Below are 23,125 nucleotides of genomic sequence, written 5' to 3' on the forward strand. Positions count from 1 at the left end.
GAATGAAGGGACATTTAAACAATGTACGAGTTGAAGAGTTACTCTCATTAGAAGGTGGGAACGAGTAGCTAATCCGCTCTTCCTCCTTTTGTTCTTCACTCTCCTCATCATCTTTTTCATCCAATGAGCTCATAGTTTCATCAATTTCTTCTTCCATATACTCCTGCAAAATATTAGTCTCTTCTTGGACAGCGAAGACTTCCTCAATAAACTCATAAATATCAGCATTATATTCATAATTCTCATAGCAATATTTAAGCATAGCAAAAAATTTAGGTCTATAAACTGAATCATCAAAATCTTCATACTTTTCAAACAAAGATTCAATTTTATAAGCACCCTTAAAAGCAATAAATTCTTCTATTTGTTCCACATCATAGTAATCATATCTACCATTAGCATAAGAAGCCAAGGTTTCATTATCACTAAATTCACATGAAAAGGGAAGGTGTGGAGCCTTCATCCTAGAGCAACAAGTATAATCATATCTCAAGCATATATCCCGAGCATACCAATGCAACATATGAATTTGATCCCATAAAAGTTTCCCTTTTTGAGTCAAGCGATAATCCCTAAAGTATTCATGTTGATCCAACGTGTCTTCCATTATAAAGTTGAATGAGGTTTTCTCAGGATTATCAAAGTAGTGCATAATATTTTTTACATAACCAACATCGAGGGTTTTAGGAGGTTCCCCGTCTCCATGAGTAGCTAGTACAACCATTTTTGGTGTTTCGTGTTCCATATCCATAACTAAAGATAGAGAACAACTTAGAACACTAAATAAAAACTACTTTGTGATAAAGCAAACAAGCACACACAAGAATATTCACCCCACGCTATTGCTTCCCGGCAACTGCGCCAGAAAAAGGGTCTTGATAACCCACAAGTATATGGGACCTTTCTAGCCTTTTTTGATAAACTAGTACAAATGCCCATGCGTTGCAATGGGCGGAAAAAATGCTCCATCTAGCATTACGCAACACTTCTTATATCCTTTTTGGCAAACTTCAGAAACAAGGTTACCATTGCAACATGCAAAAAATGAACTGTTCCACCTATATATTTTTGGCAAACATCAGAAATAAGGTTACACTAAGCATAGCGTTTTGGACCATGAAATTCGGACGTGAAGAAGCCACCACAACCATCCAATGAAAGAGTAGTTGGGCATGGAATAGTCTTTTAATCGATTTTATTTTTTATTGTTTAGAGAAACACTAATCTATTTTTATTTTGAAAAGGTGTTTTTGTAATTTTTTAGAACATGTTTTAAAAATGGAATAATTTTTTGTAGGTGAACATTTTTTTTGGAAAATTACAATGTATTTCATTTGTAACCTTTTTCTTCCTATTTTTTGGGCTTGGCCCAGGACTTGTCCGACTCACACACAGACAACACACACTCATTCTCAAAAGAAAACTGAAAAAGGGGGATGGGAGGGACTCTTGTAGTACGTTGCTAAGTGGGATTCTGATTCCTATTTTTTTGTAACAAACGGGTGCATTTTGAAGATTTTGATGTTGAGATGGATAAGACTGAGAAGACATAGAGATGCGCAATATTGTTTTTGGTTTATCTTTAAGAATAAAAGTTTGAGCATCTAATGGTCTGTGTTTGATACATGTTCGACAAGTGCGGGTATGTGCTGAGAGGAAGGAATTGACAGGAGAACCACCAGCTGTATGTAGCCTAGTGCAATCATAGTTTATTTTTTAAATAGAATTGTGAGCATGAGAATATTTTAGCATGTACCGACAAGATTAACTGGTAGTTTATCCTGATCAAAAACTTAAAACACTTGTAAAGCATTGCCCGCTGCTGACAATCCTTCTAATTTATGGATGCACTGCCTTTACATAATTTCCTTGAAGGTCGACTGAGGTTTGTCCAATTCGGGATCAATTTTCAAAGCTTGAGTTATGCAGTACACTCACAACTAAAAGTAGCACTTTGCTGGGATGAGTGAGTCAATATTTGGATCAAAATAGATCATGTGGTTACATTTTTATCTAGTTGAAGCTAGATCAAGCCAACAGACAACATCAGTCGTCACGTCAGAGTTAGGGAGGCCAGGTCCGATGGCAGGTTCAACATCAAAGAATAAGAATTCTCATAAAATCTTTTGATAGCAACAATATCATGGATCAAAGAAAGTTGTATATTTGCCTCTGTGAATTTAAATAGAAAAATACAATAAAGCCACAATATATCTCTCAAAGGTAAGACCAACGTTTAACAAATTATTGGCTATGCTATGTAAGCATCACAAGCAGTATATTACTTTTTTGCGGTTGAAGCAGTATATTCTTTTAACTAAGATATTTTACAAAAAGCAAAAATTACTATTGGATAAACCTATTGTAGTTCCCTAAGCTGAACAAAGTGAACTTTAGGATCGAGCTGGTACTATTGGCTAAACCTATGTAGTTCTCTAAGCTGAACAAACTAAACTTTAGGATCAAGCTAGTGCGTGACAGCCTCTAGGATTATCGAGACAGTTTAGGAGCAGCAGTTGGAGATGTAGTTGAGAGCTTCTTTATCCCAATACAATTGATAAAGTCGAGGACACAGACAGGCATGCCATCTTCACATTCATTGTCATCGAATGTTAGAAGCTGTCACACAATTTGTTTCCTGAGTACATATCCATCCTATACATATATCATTAATCGATGTTGCAAACATATATTATACATATTGAGTATAAGAAATACTTAGTATATAGTCTTTATCTCTTGAAAAATGCTACCTGTTGTAAACTGGAATATCATCTCTAATAATATTTGATCAAGGCTGTTGCAAGTACTCTAGCAAATTTCTGTGTAGTTCTGCTAGTTGGTAATAACAAGCAATCTTACTATATGAATTATCACAACCAACCACTAATGCACAACTTCAACCAAATAACTACTGAGACGTAGAATGGAACCATATAGTACCTATGACTGCGACGATGATCTTTTTTAGCTGGAACTGCTCTTTTTATTGCTGGGACCTGCCAATTTTTTTCTGTGACCCGGCGACAGCGAGCCATTGTTTTTCTAGAACTGACGAGTTTTTTTTGCTGGAAACATACATTTGTTTTGTTAGAAGAAAATATAATAGAGCATTAACTAACATCAAGGCTATGGGATTTGGATACCACAATAGTCAATTAAATAAGTTGAGGTTCAGAGGAACTACTTGCTATTTAAAACTGTAGTTGTTTTAAAAAGTTTAGTGTCTAAGAGTCAAACGACCTAAGTGGCATTAAGCACAACAATCAAATGTTAGGCATTTCTAAAAAGGCTGTAGGGTAATTACATGAATACCAGTGAAAAATTGCACAGGGAAATAATTAACATAGTGGAAATTCAGGTAGCCAACTCAATTGAAAGAAACTGAAGGGCATGGAAAAGCAATGTCGTGACGCTTTTAGGCATTGACTTGTTTAGAGCTTACAGAGCATATACTAAAGAACATACACTACTGCAGGATGCTGCTAACGCGACACTACGATTAGAGACCCTTTGACGAAACTATGCGCGATGCATTAATCACAAATGAGGATGTAAAAAACCCGTCAAGAAAGGTGCAAAATGTTTGCGATGGAGGATGCATCAAACACGGTTCCGATTTTAGTTGCGTGTGCGATGCTGGGCACACGGTTAACCCGTTCGAACTATTTGCGATGATGCAAAACAATAGAAACAGGCAGCCATATCAATGTGTGTGCTATATACGTCATACAGTTCGCTCCAATGAACTGTTTGCTATTAGGGAGTGCAACATAAATGGTTAGCCAGATCAAGGTGTGTGTGATATAGGGCATACGGTTCACTCGGTTGAACTGTTTTCGATTAGCAAACGCAACAGAAATGGTTCAACTTAACAAGATGTGTGTGATACGTGGAAAACAGGCGACTCGGATGAACTGTTTGCGATGAGAATTTACAACACAGACGGTTAATACAGTTAGTTCGTGTGTGATTCTGTGTGTACAAAAAACTTTGAAAAATGCAAACTAGTTGCTTGCGGTGGCTAGGAGTATCGCACACGATGCGTCTGCGAGTACTCGTGTGGAATGATTAGTAAGTCACACATGCATTTCCTTACATTAACACTTGTGTGATAAATAACACGTGGCAACTACGTGGTGAACCTTCTACCATCAATAAATTTTGACCTTGTTTCTCGTCACATTGCTGATTACAACGCAATAAGTAATTGCAAATCTGTTAACACCTTATCAAACTAATATGTGTTCACACTTAGCACCGGACTATAAAAACTACTCACTCGAAAATTACTTCACAGTTCCTCTCCTCATCACCCACAAAACTGGTTTTTTCTATCAAGTCGTTCAGCCATGACCGGTAGGAGGATTTTAGGGTGGACATATAACCAGGCAGCAAAGACCAAGGCCGTGGAAGCACTAGAGAGGTCCCACCGTGAAGCCGCAGCCGCAACAAAGATGTCTCAGTGCGTCGCGGAGCCCTCGAACGAGCTCTCACGAGCACGTGAGGGATCTCACAAGCGCATTCGCGGCATCAGCCATCGCGACAGCCAGGCTCTCGCTCGGACTGGCGCCACGCCTTGAATGCGGATCCCGGTTGCGCTTCCTTCTTAAGCCGCTTCAAGGGGAAATGCTTCCGTTGCCTCAGTAAGTTCCATCATCGGAAAGACTACCGTGATCCCCTCTGCTGCATCATCTGCGGGCGCCCTGACCACTTTGGCAGGGAGTGCCCGCAGAACCCGAAGTACGGCGCCGGCGGTCGAGCAGTTGATAGGCTAGGCCCCCTCCACCATAGAGAGCGAGTGCACCAGCGCATCCGCTTCCCCTCGACGCCAACTGCTTCATCCCCACCCCCGCCGCCCATGGAGCGCCGGATCCACCCCCATGTCGACCCGTCGCGCCGTCCAAGGAACAGCTACAAGGTGGTGGTCTCCACCCCGGCCCTAGAGTAGCAAGTGGCTCTGCTGCGCTGCCAGGCGGTCACGCTCACTGCCGTGAGGCAGGCCTCCGTGCGGTCGACGAGCGCCATGGCGGTGGGCCGCCAGCTGGAGGCGCAGCTGCACATCCCACCGCACCAGCTGTGGATCACGCGCCACCACCCGGAGGATTTCTTCATTGTGTTCAACCTGCCTCTGCACCACGACAACACCATCAAGCGCATCTCCCTCACCGTCGATGGCATCAAGTTCCACATCAGGCCCTGGCACGAGAACGACCACGCCGTCATCCAGAAGTTCTTCCTCCACATCCGTCTCGTCATCGAGGACATGCCGCAACACTTCTGGTCGCCTGAAGGAGCCGAGGAGGTGCTTGGCTGCCGGGTCGACCGCCTCGACACCCAGACCCTGGAGCGTGGCCACACCAAGACCTTCGCCTGCTGGGTCTAGGTGTGGGACACCGCCCTGATCCCGATGAAGCACACGTTCTGGGTGCTTGTCCGTGGGGTTGGCCGTGCGGAGCAAATGCATGGCTACTCCCTGCCGGACCGCATTGTTGCTCCACCACCCAACGCTCCGCGCCACGACCTCCTCATCCACATCGACCTAGTGGAGGACTGGACTTCGTACGAGCCACGCTCGCCCTCGTCGGGTCAGAGCGGCATCCCCTCCTACGACACCGACGACGACGACATGCCCATGCCTAGGCTCTACCCTGCCACCTGGTCCAAGGGCGTCGAGGACGGCTAGCGCGAGCCCAAGCAGCGTCATCTGGTGGCTGTGGTGGCTGACTCGGGATGCCGGGGCCTCCCCCGAGGCGGCCGGCGTGACGAAGACGGCAAAGACCAGGGCGGGCGCAGGTCATGGAAGGACACCTTGCTCGGCAAAGGCCGCGCGAGCAGGGCTGAGGCTGGCAAGGAGCTGACGCGCCGGGACGGCTCACCCTCTCGGCAGCGCAGCCGCTCCCCCCTGGACAGCGCCGCTCTGAAGACACGAGGGGCCGCCACGCATCCGTTCGGCACGCGGGGGCTACTGCGGAGGTGCAGCCCGGCCTGGTGGCCGCCCCACGGCCGCTGACGGTGACCCCGCCCCGGCCGTCTGATGCCGTAACTAAAGACCCGATCGCTGGCTTCTTCGACAACGAGGTCAACGCTGCCCCCCCACCAAAAGGAGTTGACTGCATGCTCGCTGAGCTGGACGCCCAGGTGGCTGCGGCGGTGGAGGCCCCCTCTCCTTCGACAAGCAGCCGCTGGTGCAGGATGGCCCGCTGCCAAGCAGACCGCCAGACGCCTTCGGCCCAACACTCGCTGGGCCGCCTGTGATCGTGGGCCTGCAGCACCAGCAAGCTCCAAGTCAGCCCAAGGAGTTGGCGGTGCAGCTTGGAGCCGTCACGCAGCAAGTTCAGCAGCTTCAGTTGGTGCCCGAGGTGTCGGTTCTGCTGCCATCGCTGGGGCCAGTCGTTGCCGGCGTGCCTTCCAGCCTCTTCCAGCAGGTCCAGCCTCCCATCCTCACGGCGGCCCCCTCCTCTCCCGGTGCGCAAAGCTTCAGCACCTCCCAAGACCCATACTACAACGGCCTCGGTGCGCCAAAGCGCTCGTCAGGATGCAAACAACTCGGAGGTGCCCGTGGCCCAAATGGCAGCGCTCCGTCTGGTGCATGCGCTGGGCATCCTGGGGCCAAGGGAGAAGATGACTCCAAATGCTGCCGCCGCCCTCATCAACAAGTTCAAGTAGCCTCTCTCTGAAGAAGACATCAACGCCATCGCCACACTGACCCGTCTCGACCCTGTCGCGCTGCGCATCACTGCGGGCATGGCTGGACCAGAAGCTGCTGCCTTTGTGGCCACTAGTTGATCATGTTAGCTAACCTTAGTAATAGTCTCCAACAGCGGCTAGCCCCCGGCTGGTTTGAGTTAGGTTGTCACTTTGCTTATTGTAGTTTAGGGTGGTTGCTCGTTTTGCGCCAGTTAGTTTCTGGGGATATTGGTGGACTCTGGCGCCCCCCGATGCGATGGATGGTGTATCTATTTTCCTTCCAATTCAATAGTAATTGTAGTTGTTGGAGCATGATATGGTTTCCCCATGGATGACAACCGCTGCCCCATGATGAGCTGGAATGTCTGGGGTATGAACACTCCGGCAAAGTGCGAAGCCATTCGTGAGATTGCTTTATCGCATAGATTAGCTCTCCACTGTCTCCAGGAGATGAAGATAGATGTCTGGGATTGCGGCCTTGTGTCGGATACTAGAGGGGCCCTGCTAGCTGATTGCAGCGTCCTCCCAGCCATAGGAACGAGGGGAGGTGCATCTATCTTCTGGAACGCAACCATTGTCTCGGTTTCATCTCATAGAATAGACCAATTCGCCATTATGGCCAAAGTTACAGTGCTACAGACGGGTCAATCCTTTTGGCTCACCACAGTGTACGGACCAGCTGACGACGCCCGCAAAGATGACTTCCTTCTAGAGCTCTCGCGTGCAGTACCCCCTACATCATCTATGAGGCCAGGGACAAGAATAATCTCAACCTGAATAGGAGGATAATGGGACGGTTTAGAACGCCCTGGACTTGGCTGGCCTGCGAGAGATCAAGTGTAAAAATTGGAGATACACTTAGAGCAATGAGCGTCAAAACCCTACACTTGTTAGTATTGACAAATTCTTCTGCAACACTAGCTGGGAGCTGCTATTCCCCAACGACATTCTGATGGCAGCATCGACAGCCATCTCTGACCACTGCCCACTCCTGCTGGCAAATGCTTCCTCCCCCCCAGACGGGCAAGGTTCAAATTTGAAGTCTTCTGGCCGCGCTTCCTGCATTTCCAGGAGACCGTTGAGAAGGCGTGGAACAGGCCAACTACTCACACATGTGCTTTCAAGAGGCTAGCGACCAAGCTATGCAGAACAGCAAAAGACCTGAAGCTTTGGAGCAAAACCCTGTTCAGCGACGCCAAGATGCAGTTCTATATGGTCAACGAGGTAATCCTGCGCCTAGATATTGCTCAGGAAAGCAGGGCCCTCTCCGCTGCCGAATTCCAGTTAAGAAAGTCCCTCAAGCTACGGCTGATCGGCCTCGCAGCAGTGGAAAGGGCAAGGAAGCGGCAAGCCTCTAGAATCACCTGGCTCAGAGCGGGAGACGCCAGTACAAAATTCTTCCATGCCAAAGTCTGCTCGAGGCGACGCAAGAACTTCATCCACTCCATTCAACTCGATGGTAACACAGCCACAACACACGAAGACAAAGAGAAGATGATCTTGGATCACTTCAATGCGGTTATGTGCTCTTCAGATTCAAGGGCAACCATTCTCAACTGGGATCAGCTGAACATGCCGTCAGTTTCAAATCCCGGCTTGGATAACCCCTTTTCCGAGGAGGAAGTATGGGAAGTGATCAAGGAAACGCCAAAGGACAGTGCTCCAGGACCGGATGGGTTTAACGGAGTGTTTTATAGATCTTGCTGGACAATTATTAAGGCAGATGTCATGCTTGCTCTTAATTAGTTCTATTGTTGCTCTGGCCACAACTTCAGCGAGCTTAACTCTGCTCATGTGGCGCTGCTGCCCAAAAAGGATGGGGCTACCAAGATGGCTGATTATCGCCCCATCAGTCTCATTCATTCCATGGCAAAGCTCATTGCAAAAGTAATGTCCATACGCCTGGCGAAGGTCATCCACCTGATTATTTCACCAGCCCAAACAACCTTCATGAAGACCAAATGCATACGTGACAGCTTCATGTATGTTCAGAATGGAGTCCGGTCACTGCACAGGAAAAACACGCCGGCAGTGCTGCTGAAACTAGACATCACCAGGGCTTTTGAAAGTATATCCTGGCCCTATCTACTCGAGCTCTTGCAGCGGTTGGGTTTCAGTTCCAGATGGCGAGACTGGGTGACGATGCTGCTATCAACCTCACACTCTTCCTTCCTGCTCAACGGCCTACCCGGGCAGCCGGTCTGGCACAAAAAGGGGCTAAGGCAGGGTGATCCCATTTCTCCACTGTTGTTCATCATCACCATTGATCCCTTGCATCGGCTGTTGCAAGCTGCCGGAGAGTTAGGACTGCTCCAACCTCTACCGGGAAGAGAAATTAAATTGAGGGTCAGTCTATATGTAGATGATGTGATCATATTCGCTAACTAGATTAAAGAGGAGATTAAAACACTCATGCAAATTGTGCATTGCTTTGGAGAAGCCTCTGGTCTGAAGATCAACCTTCAGAAGTCCACGGCCATGCCGATCAGTTGCTCGGGCATCGATATGGAGCAGGTTCTGCAGAGCTTTGGCAGGCGGCTCGCTCACTTCCCTGTCACATACCTGGGGCTGCCAATCACCATCAAACGCCTAAGGCTTGCGCACCTGCAGTTCGTTCTGGACAGGATCAGGGCCCGTCTCGCCGGGTGGAAAGGAAAACTGCTGTCTATAGCTGCCATAAGGGTGCTGGTCAAGGCTGTCCTCATCTCGCTGCCAACTTTTGCAATCACTGCACTGCGGGTGCCCAAAAAATTTCTGCAGGAGGTGGATAAATCCCATTGCAAATTTCTCTAGGCGCAAGATGAAGATCTGACCGGTGGAAAATGCAAAGTTAATTGGTCCAAAGTTTGCTCACCCACAGAGTATGGTGGCCTCGACATCCTCGACCTCTCAAAATTCAGCAGGGTCCTAAGATTGAGATGGCTGTGGCATTCTTGGGTGAGCCCAGAATGGCCATGGGTGGGGATGGAAGTGCCTTGTGATGAGAGCGACAAGGCGGAGTTCAGTGCAATGATGATAATCACCATTGGCGACGGCCGCAAGGCTACCTTTTGGGGCTACGCCTGGGCTAGTTCCGAGCCCCTCAAGGCAGCCTTCCTGCGCCTTTTCAAACACTCGAGAAGAAAGAACGGGACTGTACAGGTAGCTCTGCGCGACAATACTTGGATCAAGGACCTAGCACATGGCAACGTTAACCCTCTCCTCCAGGAGTTCCTAGTCTTAGAGAGATTGATCAGAAAGGCCAGAATGAGTATGAGGCCGGGGCAGCCTGACGAAATCAAGTGGAAATTCACGGCGAGCGGGATCTACAGCGCGTCGTCAGCATATCAGGCACAGTTTCTTGGATCGGTTCAGGCTCCGTTCAGAAAAACCTTGTGGACGGCCTGGGCCCCTGGCCGGATCAAAACATTCACGTGGCTGCTGCATCTGGATCGGCTATGGTGCAACGATAGGCTGCAAAGAAGAGGATGGGAAAACCAATACTTCTGCCAACTTTGCCTTCGACACCTTGAAAGTTCGGTTCATTTGTTTTGGCGCTGTGAGCTGTCTATGAAGATCTGGGAGAAGGTGGCCTCGTGGCAGGGCTGCCATGCCGTGTAGCCAGGTCTCTGGTCCTCCCTTCAACGCTCAATGGAGATCATGGACACAATCATCAGCAACACCACGAAGGGAAGCAGGAAGGGCATCACGACCATCATCACGTGCTTTGGGAAATCTGGTTGGAGCGGCACCACTGCACCTTCAGAGGCAAGGTGGCGCAGAGGGCCGACATCTTGGCTGCGATCAGGCATATTATTGAGTTGTGGCGGCAAGCGGGAGCCCAGTGTCTAGCACAACCATTTTCAGAGCCACCATCGGGGATCGGCTAAGACATAGCTCCACTTCTTTTGGCCAGCTGCGCCTTTCTTCTTTTATATTTCTTCTCTTGATCCCTGGATCACGCCCCATGTTTCCTTTTCCCTCTTCTACCTGCTTAATATATGAATGCCGGCAATTTGCTGGATCTTTCAATATATATAATGGCCAAACGAACCCAGAACAGTTTCAAATTTCAGCCCGTTACTCCTGTTATTCTATGTTGCATGTAGAAAGAAAAGTTCAAGGCGAGAAGAGGCAGCGATTATCGTTTAAATTTCAGCATGGATATCCTGTCATTCCATGTTGCCTGTAGAAGAAAATACAAGGCGAAAAGAGGCAGTGATTACGTTTGGCCCACAAGGGGGACACGTTTCCCTATCGGAACCACGAGGCTTCTTTGGGAGATGCTCCAGTTTTTGTAAAAGGTTTGTAATGAAGCTTGGCCCAAATTGGACAATGTTTTTACCATGACATATCACTACTGCAGGATGGTCCAAACGCGACACTACGATCGGAGACCCTTCGACGAAATTGTGTGCGATGCCATAATCGCAAATGGTAGTGAAAAAGAACCGTCAAAAAAGGTGCAAAATGTTTGCGATGGCGGAGCTATCAAACACGGTTCAGATTTTAGTTGCATGTGCGATATAGGGCATACGGTTCAGCTCAATGAACTATTTGCGATCAGGCGGAACAAAAGAAACAGGCAGCCTAATGAAGGTGTGTGCGATATAGAGCATACGGTTCACTTGGATGAACTGTTTGTGATTAGGCAACACAAAATAAATGGTTAGCCAGATCAAGGTGTGTGTGATATGCGGTAAATAGGTCAGTAATCAGAAATGTGTGCGAAGACCAATAATAACACATGAGATTGCTGCTAATAAGCCGTGTGAATTGCTCCGTCTATAGTAGAATAACATATATATATATATATATATATATATATATAACAGAAATAAACATCTAATTACATAAGTGACTATACAGATCATTCGCACGCACCTCAATAAACAATTGCATGCATTCTAAAGTAGGAGAAATGATTGTCCAGCATGGCCCATCTTCACCAACACGAACCCAAGACCCTCGCGAGGGGCCAAGCCTCGCGGGGCGGACGACATAGAGCTTCCTCAAGCATGGCCTCGTCAGGCTGGCTCACGAGGAGGCGGAGAGATCAAGGCGGGGTACCTCACAAGGTGCCCATGACGCAAGCCATGATGACTCAGGGCGCCAGGCGGGTGCCAGCCCGCGCAACGTCCTCATTTCCTCTTTGGTGCAAAGGGGGCAAGCGCAGCCGCGGAGTACCGAGGCATCAGGAAAAGGTTGCCATTTCGGTGCAACGAGACCAAGACCAGGAGGACTACGAGACGGAGGTCACCATGGAGCCCAAGATGGCGTCATCACCTGAGCTTTGCGCAGGCGAAGACTACTTTTGTCAGGATAGCTGATACTTGCTGTCCCCCTTCAAGTTAGCCCGCCATTGTTGTCTCCCTTCCCGCTCGATATTTGGGAAGAGGACCAGGGCCTCTATAAATAGGACCGGCCACCCACATAAGGAGGGGGTTCGGTCGGTTGGAGGAAGCAAAGAAAGTGAGAGAGAGAGAGAGAGAAAGGTGACTGAACTCCACCAAGCAGTTCATCGCCCTAGCCAAGAATAGACCCTCGTGAGGCTGTTCTTCCTTGTATTGTTCATCATCATCAGCCCAAGAGGCAATCCACCACACCACACACTGGAGTAGGGTATTACACCACAACGGTGGCCCGAACCAGTATAAACCCTGTGTCTCTTGTGTTGTTCTTTCCGTAGTTTTAGATCCTAGCATGGCGGAGGGGTGCAGGTAGGTAGGAGGCAAAATCTCCACGCGCACCCCAGTGTTCGAACCTCAAGGGTCTGCCGGAACCCAAAATCCGACATTTGGCGTGTCAGGTAGGGGTGCGCCGGGATTCTTCTTCCACCACCCCGTTCTCCTCCGACCATCGCACCCATGTTTGACGCTCGTCGGGCCCGCGCCGAGCGCCGGGCCGCACTCGCTTCCTGCGTCGCCCAGACGGCCCCTGTCGGCGGGCATCCACACTATTCCCCGTCAGCTACCGTCAACGCCGCCACCGGCCCGGCGGGGAACGAGCGCAAAGCATCATCCCCCCATCCGTCCGTGCGGCAAGACGGCCGCACCGCAACTCCCTCGCTCGCCCCGGCTGGATCTTCGTCCCGCGCGCTTCGCGTGCCCAAGGAGGCTCGGGCCGCGCTCATCACGGCAAACGAGCTCCTGTGCTACCGCCCCATCAACGACATCTACGATGAATGGCTCGACCGCGTCGCCAAGCTCATCCGCGCCGCAGGGGGCTCTTCTGCACCGTCCGTTCCGCTGCACCACACCCCGCCCCACGCGGGCGACGAGGCTCCGGTGGCGCCCCGACCGCCTCCTCCTCAAGAAGACGCCATGGATCCAAGGCGCGTGGTCCCTGGGCGGAACCCGCTCCGTCACGTGCCAGCGCGCCAAGAACAGAGCTGCCAAGAAGTCCCTCGCCCGCAAGAAGCTGCCCGGGCGCTCCCTACTCCAGCACGTCGCAACCATGCTCCTGCTCCCGCGCGTCAAGACCCCGCGCTGCTCCCAGCTGCTGCGCGTGGGGACATGCAAGACCAGGCTCTCCGTCACCCAAGGCCTCCCGTGGCCACAGCAGGCTGCCGCGCCTACACCACCGAACTACGCAGCATCGCGTGGCCCGGCAAGTTCAAGCCAGACCTACCTCCTCACTACGACGTCACGGCTGACCCTGCAGAGTTCCTCCAGCTCTACGAGCTGGGCATCGAAGCTGCCAACGGAGACGAGAAGGTCATGGCGAACTAGTTCCCCATGGCACTCAAGGACGGGGCCCGCACCTGGCTCCTGAACCTGGCTCCAGGCAGAACCAGATACCAAGCGGGGCAGAGATCAGCCCGAACCTTCCAAGGGCAGCCGGTACTGTGTGTACCACGACCTCCACACCCACAACACCAACGAATGTCAAGAACTCCGAGCCGTGCGTGAAGGAAGGATCGGCCGACGCCCCGACCGCGGTGACCGAGGCTACGGTCGAGGAGGAGGAAGGAACGCAAGACGCTGGGAAGATCGTGGCCCACGCCAAGGGTGGCGTGACCAACCTCGCAAGGATCGCTGGCAAGACCCGCCTCGCGAGAGAGGATGGAGGGATCAACCTCGCGAGGGAGACTGGAGGGATCAGCCTCGCGAGGATCGCCCGCAAGGCAACGCAGGCCTCCCACTGCCGCAGCCGCAACCAAGGAGAAACGAGGACCGCCACCAGGACGAGGAGGCTGGGGGCTTCCAGGAGCCGCGCGCAATCGCCTGCATCTTGGGTGGAGCACAAGGACCCGCCTCTCAGCGCATCTTCAAGCAGTTCACCCGCGAAGTGAACGCAGTCCTCCCCAGGCTCGAAGCCACGCGCCCTCTCAGATGGTCGGCGTGCGCCATCACGTTCAGCTCAGCAGATCAGCTCAAGTGTGCGGCTACAGCCGGAGTTCTCCCGATGCTTTGCTCCCCAATCATCAGCAACGTGGTGGTCACCAAGACCCTCATCGATGGCGGGGCAGGGCTCAACGTCCTGTCCGTGGAGACGTTCAACAACCTCCAAGTGCCCTACAGCCAGCTTCAGCCAACCAAGCCTTTCTCCGGTATCACCGACGGCTCCACGGTCCCGATTGGGCAGGTCCGCCTCCCTGTCACCTTCGGGGCACGTGACAACTACCGCACCGAGCTCATCGACTTTGACGTCGCCCACATTCGCCTACCGTACAACGCCATCCTTGGGTACCCAGCACTGGCCAAGTTCATGGCCGTAACTCACCACGGCTACAACGTCCTCAAGATGCCAGGAAGCGGCGGAGTCATCACGGTGCCATGTGAAGAGAAGGACGCGGTGTGTTCCCTGGAACGAGCCTTTCAGGCCGCATCACTGGAAGACCCAGATCGTGGAATCCGGAGGCTTCCCGAGGCCGCCCCCAAGAAGAAGAAGACACCGTCCGGCCTGGCCTCTCAGGAGGCAGGCCCCTCTGGGCCCGCGCCTGCCCAGGGGGAACCTCCCTCCATCGCATAGGAAAGCGCGCCCGGCGCCCTCCTCAGGCAGGGCTCGGGGGCTCTCCCCTGGAGGGCCACCGACCTGGCTAGGGTCACGAGGGAGGCGCTTGGGCACCACCTGGAGGCGTGTTTTGAAGCATGTTTCCCTCGAGAAGGAGCAAGGCAAGGAGATCTAGACCCTCAGGAGTTTGTCAGCAAGGCCATTCAGGAGCTACAGGAGTCAAGAGTCATGAGAGGCGGCCGTCGCCTACCAGTAGTGGCCCCCCCATCCAGGCGAGGATGGCGGGCTGCTCGTCTGCATCAATGTACTAGGGCTCAACCAAGTCGCCTCCCTGGAGCGCCTTTGGCCCTCGCGATTGGGGCGCTACGGAGGTCCACCCCACAGCTACGTTCGCATGCCTTACGGCTTGCCAAGCGCGGCTGACATGTACCAGCGCCTCATGAGGGGCATCGCGGAGGCACGAGAGGCCAGGCGTTCCGCAGCCCTGGCAGAGATGGAGATGGCCCGTGAGGAGCCGCCAGCGCCTCCGGAGCCTCCCAAGGCCCCTGGGCCGGAGGGCTCGTGAGGATGGGCTCCCGCAGCCCACCGAGTCTGCTACACCAATACCCCTTTCGTCTTCAACATCATCAGGTGACATCTTTCAAGTTTTACTTCCAGCTGGGAGCGCCCCCAGGGCTGCATTATTCCCAGGCCGCGTGGGTCCGTCCCTGCGGCGTGTATCCCTTTATTCCATGTTGTTAGCTTACCTTGTTGGGGGCGCCCCTCGGGCTGCATGACCCCCCCAAGTCGCTCGGGCCTGACCCAGTGACGTCCGCATTCCCAACATCTCTTTGAACGAATCCACTCCTTCGCGGCTAATGAGATTTACCCAGTTGCCTGCTCAGCTGACGCCAACTAACGAAGCTGCTCCCAAACGGCACGACGCTTGCGCATGGGTCCGTCCCTGCAACACCGACAAACCTGGATGGCTGAGCTCTGGCCGCGGCAGCCCCGCATAGCGTCACCTCGTCAAGCCTTCAGTGCCTCACTACCCCTCGGGGGCAACCCACGGATGACCGTCAATTGTCATGGCAACCCTTTGCTTTTTCTATGATGGACCTGCAGGACCTCCCGAAGGAGCTGCATCAGGCGAGGCCCTTGCGGTGTCTCCTTCGCTCTCGTCCGCGCGAACCACTTGCACGTTAAAGGGGGGTGCCTGAGCATCACGACTCAGGGCTCCTACTGGCTCTCCAGCCCTCACCCTCTGGCCTTGACCATGGCATCGTGACCTGGCATACCAGCGACGGCTGAGACTCGCTCGAGGGCCGGGACCCGAGGACGTAGAGCAGAAAGGGGAGCATAAGCGAGAGGGGAGAGACACACGAGGACCTAGCCAAGCAACCTCGCGCCTGCCGATGCACGGACCCGGCGACACACCAGAGAGCGGCCCCTGATCCTCGAGATAAGTCATCGCCCGGAAGCGCCAGCTACCGTGGCACCATCCCTGCACCTAATGCTATCCCATGTTAGCGACGCCGCTCTCCTTTCTCACCGAACGACGGCTGCTTGGGCGCCAAAGGGGACCTCCTGAGTATCGTGACTCAGGGGCTCTTACCGGACTCCGGGTTGCTCACCTCCTGGCCTTGACCACAGCATCGCGACCTGGCATACCAGCGACGGATGAAGCCGCCTTGGGACTGGGACCTATCGATGCAGAGCACCAAGCCCTCGTGAGGTTCGAAAGGGAGGACTAAGCTAAGATGGAATGAGCAACTCGTGCAATTCTACGACAAGGGTTATATATACAAAACAGGACCACAGGCACCTTACAAGCCCCTACGAGACGCATTTTTGATTCATCGCATGGAACGGATCCTAAAGGGACACAAACTACGCGCGTCCCTGCAAAAGACGCCATCACCAACAGTGGGACGTCAAGCACCGACGCCAACCCCATCCAGATCAGAGTCGGCGGCGGCCTGACGAGCCCGCCCTGCTCCAGGAGCGGCGCTGGCTCGGGGGCTCGTAGCTGTCGTCGCTCGTCTCCGGAGTCACGAAGAGCTCGCCAGAGTCGCTGGAACCTCCGGCGTCTCCACTGCCTGAGGAGCCTCCAAGGGAGTGGGTGGCGAGCCCAGTCCTCGTCGCAACAGGGCCCTGGCCACCTCCCCCGGGGTAGCAGTCCAGCCAGCGCCCACTCACATCGAAGACCTTGAAGAGCATCACCGAAGCACCGTCGTAGTCCAAGTGGATCATGAAGACACCCCTTGTCCTGCAAACCCGGGCGATCTCCCTCCAGCCCCGAGTCATGTAGACCTCGCCCGGGGCGACGACCGCAACCTCTGCCTCGGTCGTGAGGGTGCTGCAGCTGGCGTGCTACAGCCAGAGCTCCAGGGGCTCCCCCTGCGGGATGATGGAGGCGAAGAAGGGAGGAAGGCGGATCCAAGACTGAAGAGGAATGGCGACGTGGAGCACGAATTCTTGGAAGGAGCCCTCGGTGTGGACCCCAGGGGGGACGACCAACACCTTTGTGACCGGCAGCGCCGACGGCGGCGCCGCCCATCGCGGGCAGCATCAGCTCCTCCGGGGCCCTCGACGTGGGCGTACAATGGAAGCGGGAACCCCGGCGGCGCCCGCTCGCCCCAAGGCCTCGGCAACATATGAAGGGCCCCTTCATCCGGGCCACGGGGGATGAGCCGTTTCTTCAGCGGGAGTGGGTCTGGCCTCTCTCGGGGAGCCTTTCCCTTCTCTGCGTCGAGAACCGGCGGATCGCAGCCATCACGGCAAGACAGAGCAAGGATTGGGAAGAAGGAGAAGCAAGGAGGGATGGACTGGAAGGGCGCGCGCCGTTCCGTACTTATAGCCGGCGAAGGCCAACCGCCGACCTCCACGATCGCAGGTAATCATGACCCTTTTTTGCATGCAGGGACTTGTCCAATCCGTGCAGTTACCGAGGCGTCGTGGGGAAGGGGGGGCGCCCACGTCCAGTCAACCGCCGCGCGGCGCCCAAGGCCACAGGCTGTTAGGGCCCGCGGCGCTTCGCTCTTGCCCTTCTGCCTCCCTGCACGGCCAAGTCTGGGCGCGCCTTGGGCCCGGGGGCTACTGTCGGTGTTCTGGGAATGGGGGTCCCCAGACTTGCCTGCATGCGGCCTGCGGCGTGGCTCAAAGGGGGGCCCAGCACGGCCCATCTTCACCAACACAAACCGAAGACCCTCGCGAGGGGCCAAGCCTCGCGGGGCGAACGACGCAGAGCTTCCTCAGGCACGGCCTCGTCAGGCTGGCTCATGAGAAGGCGGAGAGATCAAGGCGGGGTACCTCACGAGGTGCCCGTGACGCAAGCCATGACGACTCAGGGCGCCAGGCGGGTGCCAGCCCGCGCAGCGTCCTCCTTTCCTCTTTGGTGCAAAGGGGGCAAGCGCAGCCACAGAGTACCGAGGCATCAGGCAAAGGTTGCCATTTCGGTGCAATGAGACCAAGACCAGGAGGACTACGAGACGGAGGTCACCATGGGGCCCAAGACGGCCTCATCACCCGAGCTTTGCGCAGGCGAAGACTACTTTTGTCAGGATAGCTGATACTTGCTGTCCCACTTCAAATTAGCCCGCCATTGTTGGCTCCCTTCCCGCTCGATATTTGGGAAGAGGAACATGGCCTCTATAAATAGGACCGGCCACCCACATAAGGAGGGGGTTTGGTCGGTTGGAGGAAGTAGAGAAAGAGAGAGAGAGAGAGAGAAAGGTGACTGAACTCCACCAAGCAGTTCACCGCCCTAGCCAAGAACAGACCCTCGCGAGGCGGTTCTTCCTTGTATTGTTCATCATCATCAGCCCAAGAGGCAATCCACCACACCACACACTGGAGTAGGGTATTAGACCACAATGGTGGCCCAAACCAGTATAAACCATGTGTCTCTTGTGTTGTTCTTTCCGTAGTTTTAGATCCTAGCATGGCGGAGGGGTGCAGGTAGGTAGGAGGCGAAATCTCCGCGTGCACCCCAGTGTTCGAACCTCAAGGGTCTGCCGGAACCTGAAATCCGACAGCGAGGTCAACCAGGAAGTTCAGTTTGTTTTTATCGCTGCCCCAGACCTTGTAGTGGTGCTGGATGTTGACAAGATTCGGGCATTTCAAGTCCGAAACCTTGAGCGCTATTAGATCGTTGCTAGTGTCCATCGTGGTGAAACTATAGTCGGAATTGTTGATAAACCTGGAGAAACATTCGCAAGGCCTTGTGGCAAGGTGGTAGTGGTAGACGAGGACATCATGTTGCATGCACAACTGGGCGATGACAACCATCTGATCATGCCCGGCACAACCGATGGTGTACTCGAGGTTAAAGCCGACCACTCAGTAATTGTCCTCGGCAAGGAGCTGCTCCATAGTTTGGATGGAGATCTCCACCGAGACCAGATCGTTCATGTACACCACCGAGAGGGCCCTCCCCTCACGTGGGTGTCCACTATGTGATGCGTGGTGAACTGCCCGCCGTTGTCGGCGGCGGCCGCTGGGAGCGCCACTGGAACCGCAGGATGTCCTCTCTGTATGTGTCCTCGTGGGTGTGATTATTGTGTCCTGTGAGACAAGAGATGAAGGTAAATGGCCGCAGGAATAAAAGGGGGCCAGGCGGTGTGGATTCTCGGCGTGTCCGCATGGTAGTTTTTGTAGCGGGTAACTACATCATCGCGCCATGCCCGGCGCAACCGCTTACGCACGAACGTGCGTGATCGTGCACCGGCCCCAAACACTAGCAGCGCGCGTGGAGGGACGAGGGCAGAGCACCCGGAGGGACGCGAGAGTAGAGCACGTGCGGCAGGACAAGAGCAGAGCACGCCGTGGCCGCCTGAACCGCAAGCAACCACACGCATAGAGTAGTTGAACAGGCAGAAAATGGTCGCCTACAGGCCAGCCGCCAGTTGCATCGCTGCGTAGAGAGCGGCCGTGTGCTACCACATTCGTCTAGTCTATAGTCTCCTTTATATTCTGTGCCATACTTTGCCCTCAAATTTAACCAACAAAATGTTAATGCATGCTTTAAAAATTATATAATTGGAAACTATGTTCAAATACAAATCCAACTATATAATCTTTGGTGACATGCATTCGTATTTTATTAGTTAAATCATACTTATAAACCAGGTCAGTGGTATAGTAGGTTATTAAATCACAAACGTTTTTTATTAACCGTGTGTCTACGTGGCCTTTCGTCCTCCTCTTGCACGTCTTGTCACCCCGCTACCGCAGACGGCTTATAGCGCAAGCTTGCGCAGCGCGCGGGGGCGTTCTTTTGGCCAAATGGTGGCGCCAATGAATCATCGGTGAGACCGTTCCCGCGCAACCTCGTAGGTTCTCGCGCAAGCTTCCTGTCCCACTCGGTGAAATCCCCCAAAATCCCAATGCTTACCGGCCTGCTAAAAAAACCCTCACGGCCGACGAGTCATGCATCGCATTTTCCCCTCCCTCCCTGTAGCTTATCTCATCCGCTTCTCCCACAATCTCCAATGGCACCGGTCTATCGTTGGCGCTCAGCCACTCCGCCGTCATCAGAGGACAGCTCCAGCTGGGAGGCTACACCGCGGTGGCGGCGCAGTCCCTGGCGTAGTGTAGTGCGCGTGGCGTCCCTGTTGGGTGTGCGCGGAACACCCACCACACGCTCCGCCACGGCAGCTGTTGCCGGTCGCCGTTTCCGCCACACCACTGTCGAAATCCAGGGCCATTGCACACTCCACCGCCGCGGCCCGAAGGCGAGAGGTGGCCGTTGTGGCTGCCACCCCACTGTCGGCCACTGTGGCCATCACCCGCTCCACCACTGTGGCCTGAAGGTGGGAGGTGGTGGTCGTGGCCGCCACCCCGCCGTCGGCCGCCGTGGCCGCTAGCCCACCGTCGACCACCGGGGTCATCACCCGCTTCACCACCACCGCCCGAAGGCAGGAGGCGGAGGTGGATGCCCGTACGTGTGTTAGCGACCTTGCGCGCTACACCGAGTTCCTGCGGGAGTAGGAGGAGCGCCTCATCGAGCATGCAAAGAGCCTTACCGCCGCTGTGGCCGCGACACATGCCGCCTCAGATGCCAGGAATCGGGAGATCTACGAGGAGAACCACCGTTCGAGAGAGGTCGTCTAGAGCAGCAGAGGGCGTTCAAGGTGAGCGTCGCTGAAGCTGCAACAGCGGCAAGCACCGTATTGGGGTTGCCCAGCTCGTCGGTAGGCTCCTCCTCCTCCGCCTCTTACTGAGCGCGCTCGGCAGAGGAGAGGCAGCCGGAAGTAGTACAAAGCCCCTCCACAGTAGTAGTAGTATTTAGGGGCTATTTTTTTCAGTTCATCTGACTATAGATGTGGTGGAACTGTATAATGTACTTAAAATTAGCTAGTATATATAGTTGAACTAGCTATTTCAGTACGTGGTTGGCAACAATTGGGGAAAAGTTTGGTCGGTTCAGCTGTCGAGTTGAACTGTTTGTATAAATTAAGAACGACTGCTTAATCTATGAATGAAATCTATGCTTAATTACTAAATTTTAGTTGCAAAAATTAAACACTGCTAGTGATTTTTAGCTTCATATTTTGACAAATCGCAGTGTTACAAGGATTGACAAATCTTACCAAATTGTTTGTATGTGGTTGCACACGGGTCATCCAAAACAACCGTTTGTGTTGAAGGGGTGCACAAATCCTGTGCTGCTCTCACTTTGCATACGAATGTTCTATCAGAAACGTTTGCGATCAAGAGCGGCAGAAATCCTGCTTGTCACATTTTCACTTGGCTTCCTGGGGAAGCTGTCGGTTTGCATACGAGTGTTCTAACTAAAATGTTTGCGATGATTGTTTTATATTTAAAAAGAAAATTAAACTACAACTTGGGCACCATTAATGGAGAGGATGCGAGCAAGGCGGGCGGCCATGGAAGTCAAAGGGCTCGCTTCCCAGTGAGCTTGCGCAGCGTACAACTCACACGCTTCCCGGTAAGCCTGCGCATTCGAGGACAACTTGCACGCCTCTCGGTCAGCCTGTGCACCGGACAGCGCTCGCATGCCTCCCATTCAGTCAAGGTCAAGCTGTTGTCCACACGACACCTCCTACAACCATTAAAACTAAGAAATGTGGCGTCACGTGAATGGTTAACAAAACGCACACGGTTTGAATTATACAAACGTTTGAGATATTAAAGTGGCAGCTATTTTTTCAAAATGCCTTTGTTGGCTATCATTATTCGAGTGCGCCTTCTCTCAAAATGGACACGAAAAATACCACATCATGTCGGGTGCCATTCCATGATAGCATGCCAAGTTTCGGATTTAGTTGAATTTGAAAACCAGGGATCTCAATGTTTTGCTAGCAATCAACGGTGCCCTGGTGTTTGAAATTCATTCCCATTTCTTGCATGGGACCTAAGCAAGCACCCAAGGACACATATTTGATTTTTCAACCAATTTATATGCACTGGAGCATGTGCATGTAGTTCAAATTTGAATTATGCACATAAATGCATTGAAAACTCAGTTAATGCATAAAAATGTCCAAACAAACCCAAAAATTCACAAAAATTCCCACAACACTCCTCTTGTTCTATGTTGACACGAGAAATATTTTGAAAGTAATAAGAGGCAATGGATATCGTTTCGTCCCCAAAGGTGGGACGTTCCCTACTGAAAACCATCATGCTTGTTGTGAGAAGCTCCGGTTTGTGAGAAGCGTATACCCAAACCTGCCCCAAATGGGACAATTTTTTTACCACGGCATGTTGATGCCGCTCCATGATAGCATGCCAAGTTTCATGAATTTCAGACGGGTTTTGGATTTACTAGAATTTAAAAACCAGGCATCTCAATGATAACCCACAAGTATAGGGGATCAATTGTAGCCTCTCTCGATAAGTAAGAGTGTCGAACCCAACGAGGAGCTAAAGGTAGAACAATTATTCCCTCAAGTTCTATCGACCACCAATACAACTCTACGCATGCTTAACGTTCGCTTTACCTATAACAAGTATGAAAACTAGAAGTACTTTGTAGGTGTAAGGGGATAGGTTTGCAAGAATAGAAAGAGCACGTAAATAAAAACTAGGGGCTGTTTTAGGTAAAGAAGGAATAAATTTAGTATAGCGAGTGTGGAAAAGTGGTGGTAGGAGTTGCGAAATTGTCCCCAAGCAATTGACTACTTTACTAGACCGATAGCAAGTTTTATGTGGGAGAGGCTACTGCTAGCATGTCATCCCTGACATGGAATTCTATGCACTTATGATTGGAACTATTAGCAAGCATCCGCAACTACTAACATTCATTAAGGTAAAACCCAACCATAGCATTAAGATATATTGCTCCCCCTTCAATCCCGTATGCATCAATTTCTATGCTAGGTTGAAGCTTATGTGACTCTTACCCTCCAATACATAGTCCTATCAACATACAACTAACCCTATGGTTTGATCCACGCGCACACTCATATGATGGGAACCAAAGGATAGCAACATAACCACAAGCAAATTAAACCAATCATAGCAATTCACCAATTACCGATAGGACAATGAAAAT

Source organism: Triticum aestivum, chromosome 1A (assembly GCF_018294505.1).
Source record: "Triticum aestivum cultivar Chinese Spring chromosome 1A, IWGSC CS RefSeq v2.1, whole genome shotgun sequence".
NCBI classification, from domain to species: Eukaryota; Viridiplantae; Streptophyta; class Magnoliopsida; order Poales; family Poaceae; genus Triticum; species Triticum aestivum.